Raw genomic sequence first — 5,530 nt, forward strand, 5'->3', positions numbered from 1 at the left:
ATACTTCACCTTCCAGTCCCTTGCTAATTAAATGCCGTAACAACTGTTGATAACTTGAGGCCGTCAGCGAAAGATAACCGTGGTCCTTCGAAACAAAAGTTGACGTCGTTGAAATACAGAAGAAAAATCAATGGACCGAGATGGCTGCCTTGTGGAGTGCCAGATGAAGCAAAGAACTCTTCGGATACACAATCACCTATCTTGACTACTAAACGACGATTACTGACATGCCATTTCATCAATAGTCGGTTCAGACAGCATGGAGTAACAAGTTGCTTTACGCTTGTCCGGACATGCCGTAGGCTCAGGTGTTTCGCATTTTTAATACCAAAAGATCTTGACTCCTACGGTAGCAAACAAAAAGTTAAGTCGCCGGTAAGCTCTAAGCTTGCATATATGATCCTTCCACGCTTTTCTAAACTTTCTCCCTTCAACTCTTTGCTCTCCCTTGAGTACTATGGCTCTTAATATTAACAAATATACTTCACCTTCCAGTCCCTTGCTAATGAAATGCCGTAATAACAAATTGACTCAATAGGTCGTTAACAAAAAATAGTTAACAAAACTACAAGGGACAGCCCTATGGAGTTGTACGAATTGCAGACGTAGGACTGCAATACGTGAAATATTTAATTTCTTATTAATTTGGATTAATAATTAATCACACATATTTCTTTCTACAGTTCACTTCATGAATCAAACCGTCTTGCTCATCAGGTCATTTTATTTACAATGGGTGATCGAATCCGATTAAAAAAAGCAGACAGAAATCTGCGATGGAAAACCGAACTAATATCTGGAACTGCTTTAAAATTTTAAAAGTTTTTCTATTGTGTACAGTAAACAACCAGACCGATGCTTGAAAATCATGTTTTAGACAATACAGTCACAGTAGAACTAGTTTTATAGTTTTATTTTGCCGTTATTGAAATTTTCCAAAGTACACATAAATGTAGCGAATGCAGTGGTCATAATCATATATCGAAGCAAAACATATACAAGAATCGAAAATAGTTTTATGGATGGACTTAGATGCATTTTTGCAGCGATTTTTTAACTAACAGTGCATCCATTCATAAATAGGCTTTGTAGTAACTATGTATTGGTAGAATCAAAGTGGGATAGGTTGAGTGGAAATGAATCTCGTGGAATCAATAAATTGATGAAACGTAAATAATAAACCTTCGTTGCACTTTCTTCTATCCAGTCGCGTGAATTTGTTGCTAAGAAAGTTTTCGTCTCCTTAGCCTGTCATTGAGATGACAACACAAAGAAAAAACGAAAGCTTTCGCTTCGCGCATACACGCAACACTACACTACACTACACACTACACACTACACATTCGCCTCAAACAATAAACCCAAGCGAACGGTGTACCGTGCTTTAATCAAAAAGCTGTGCCAGTACATCGTACCCGTACACGAATGGAAGATACGCACCAAACAAAATGAGTTAACGCTGGTAATGATGGGTGGAGCGAAAGAGACAAATAGTACCACGATGCTAGCCTCTGCTACACTGGCTGTGGGAGCATGCAGCGCAGTGCTCTGCTCTGCCTGCCGTCCAAGAGGCAACTGAGCTTGCCCAACCAAATCTGCTCCTTAAATAGTCGATGATGACGTCATTCATAGAAGCGTTACGCGTTAGGTACATAAATCTGTCGTGCCAGACTAGGGAAGCGCAGCCTTCTGTGTGCAAATGCGTGGTATTTTGACTATGTTGAACATTATTTAACATTTTAATGCCATAATATCAAAAATCTTTACGTTTATCTATTGGAATCTATTCTTAGGAGTATTTCTGAGCGATATGCGTAATAAAATTGAAAATTTTCCATAAGATGGCTGAATTATAAGCGTTTGAAATTGGACCACTTTTCGTTACATACCATTTTTGTTGAATTTGCAAAGTACACCCCCAAAACAAAGACGTAGTCCTACGTCAAAAATGGTAAAAATACCATTTCATCAAGCGGAGAATATTAGTACCAAAGCCAAATCTATCAAACTTTGCCACTGCAATAGCGTGATTAATCTTGTCAAAAGCAGCTAAAAGGTCCGTGGAAATAACGTCAGTTTGGAGGCCATCAGACATGGCATCTGTCACATATGTTGTGAACGACAGAAGATTCGCAGATGTTTCGGCATAAATCCATACTGAGTCTCGGAGATATGCAGTGACTGAAAATGGGTTCCAACCAAGCCATCTCAAACAGCTTGGGAACTGCGCTTGCCGTTGTAATACCGAGGCAGTTGTCAGCTTCCTTTTTATCACCTTTTTTGTGAGCTGAAAAATGAAGGAGAATTTCCAGAGTTCGAGAAATACTCCGGTTGTTAGCGACAGTTCAAACAGATGCCAAAGATCGCAAGTTGTACCATATTATTGTCGATATCGACATAGTTCAAAGACTGGTATGAATGAGGTACATTGAGTGCCGCGCGTGAAACCTGGGTCGGTACCAGTTTCTCGTTGGAGAAAACACTCGCGACGGCATATCTCCTGTGAACTAGAGCTCATACGCCCTCCATAGCTCATCGTTGAAGGCAACCCGGATTCCTTTCTTTGCTCGTTTACAAGCTTCCGGAATGTTCTAGGTTCGGACTTCAACTTACGTTGCACGTTTCGCAAGTATCGACATGGCAACGCTTTGATGTCTTTTTAAAGACTTGGTTAACATGCACGAAGTGTTGTTGGGGGCTACGTAAACTTGGAGTACTTCTTCGGAGCAGCTCTTTTGGTCGCTTTTAATCGTCTCAGGTCGGCAGTTTGCCACGATGGGTTCTTATATTGAAGGCCGCTTCTTTTGGGTACATAGCGATCGATAGCATAGCTCATAACATTGGAAAAGGTCTGAACTTCAACATTGACATCATCATTGTCGAGAATTTCATTCCAGTGGATATTCGACAGGAAGTCAATAATGCTATTATAGTCGGCTCTTCAGAAGTTATAGCTGATGGTGTCAGAAACATTGCAGTCATGCTTCACACGAATCGCTTCAAGCACTATATGCAGATGAGGGTGGTGTCTAACAATCTTTACCATGGGGAACGATGCTGCGGTGATTTTTGACGCGTAGACAGATTTAGTCGAAAAGCAGAGATCGAAGATTGTGTTGCTCTCATTCACCACGTTATTCGTTTGGCGCAGCAGATTCAGACTGTAGCAGTCAAGCAAACTGGTGATGCCAGTATGAAAAGATGACAGTTCGGGATCTGCGAACATAAATCCGTTCGAAGCAGAGCGCCATTTTAATCTGGAGAAGTTGAAATCATCAACAATCAGGATCTCATCAAACGGGCTTGCTTGAGCGGAAATAATCACACAATACCTTCAAAAAGTCCCTATACCTTGAAAACTCGTTCGTAGAAGTTGCTAAGGAAAGTTCATCTACTACAACCGACACTAGTCACCTTCCACTAAAGTATCGTATACTCAACAACAAATGATGTTTAAGCCTATAACTGCGAACCAAGCAGTAACAAATACTCACTCAACAATGATTGCTACAAAACAACAACCATCACTAGCAAAGAAATAAACGTCTAGGAAGACGGATACACAACAACAACCCGTAACAATAAGATACAAACGATTAACACCCTTCAACCAAGAACACAGTAGACACAACGACACAAACATGAAGTGGAAGAAATGGAAAATATTGCACCGCCGAGAAAAAGTGTCTCAATACGAAGGAACAGCCAACGCCCACAGAACCCAATAGGCTGACATTAAAATTATGTTTTGCCTTTCTCAATAGAAAGGTATTGCAATTGCTCTGAAAACCGACTTTTTAACGGAGGCCCGGAGGGCCAAGTGACATATACCATTCGATTCAGTTCGTCGAGTTCGACAAATGTCTGTGTGTGCATGTATGTGTGTATGTATGTATGTGTGCGTATGTGTGTATGTGACCAAAAATGTCACTCATTTTTCTCAGAGATGGCTGAACCGATTTCGACAAACGTAGTCTCAAATGAAAGGTGCAACGTTCCGGAGTTACAGGTTGTGGCGTGCGATCACATAGCAAATTGTGATTCAAACCGATACTCCGATGAAAGCAAAAAAGGTAAAAATTTCGCTAAAGTGTCTCTCAAACAACTTAAATTTGCTGTTCTAGGTCACCGATGGCCAACCATACTTTCGTTGACTACATTGACCACCATAGACGGTTCCGGAAGTGCCCGGGAAAAGCGGCCATCTTTCAAAATTTACGAACTCACATCAGTTTCCCGGAAATGGTTGGGCCGATTTTCACAAACTTAGTCTCAAATGATAGCTATAATATCCTCATAGATGTCTATAAAATTTCGTACGGATCGCTTATATGGGTCCGGAAATATAGACTAAATCGTCCGGTCACATATAAAATTCCCATATAAGCCGGAACTCAAATTTTTTTTTCAAGGGGGGGACCCCATGAAATTTCAGAAATCGAATTCGTATTTTTGATGCCAAACATCTTTAAAATGCATGAAACGTCGAGATTTTATGTTATCTCGAAAATTTTTTTTTCATAAAAATCGACTTTTTGGGACTGCCGATTTCGCACCTTTTTTCAGTTCAATATTACCGTGGCTGTTTTTTCTTTTTCAAAATTTTAGAACTCGAATAATGATTTATTTTCCTGTATATAGTTGTCATGTGATGTATAATAATAAAATGTAATATATGCATTTAAAAGTTTTTAATGAATATAAACAACGCACACATTCTCGTGATTCATAATTGAGAAAGGCACAATTGCACCGCTAGGTGGATTAAAATAGGTTTTTATTCTTTTGAATTAAAGTCTCACGGATCATACAAGCTAACTCGTTGAGTTGTGTCAAATAAGCTAATATAAAAAAACTCAATGAAAAATCGAATCGGCAACGTAAAAAAAAACAATCGTTTTAACACATTATGTATGGGCTCAATATGGTTCATAACAGCGGTTATGTGACGAACCTACTCGATTTCTTTCTAATCAGAATTCGTATACATCATATGATGATTGTCTTTTAAGACTAGTATCTCACCTTTTCTCCACTCACACGCATCAGGTTTAGATATTTCTATCCTCAAATGAACTTTTCCAAATTCAATAGACGTCATGTGGACCAATTTTGGTCAAATAAGTAAATCAATAAATAGAACAAATTCGATTGCTAAAACATCAATCCGTTCCTTAGTAAAATGTTTGTTTTATTTACAAAAACACTTTCCATTCAGACACTATCAATCTCAAAGGTCCTTCCTAATGTATTTCAAATAACACTTGACACTTCACAACCCACCAGGAGAACCTCTTACGCAAAGGTAAACATTCCCGCCCACCCAGACTGCCTGTGTACCGCGAAGCAAATGTTGTTTTTCTAGGACCGAGCATTCCACCCGCTACGGAAAGGATTCACTTTCGGTCTCAGTCGAAGGGAAAGGAAACGAAAAACGCAATCAGATTTAATTAGATTGTTCGGTCCTTCTGTCAGAGAATGAAAACAAAAACCCGACTAGTCCCAAGACCCCACAGGGCACCCAACTACC

The sequence above is a fragment of the Topomyia yanbarensis genome, unplaced genomic scaffold (genome assembly GCF_030247195.1).
Source record: "Topomyia yanbarensis strain Yona2022 unplaced genomic scaffold, ASM3024719v1 HiC_scaffold_32, whole genome shotgun sequence".
NCBI lineage: Eukaryota > Metazoa > Arthropoda > Insecta > Diptera > Culicidae > Topomyia > Topomyia yanbarensis.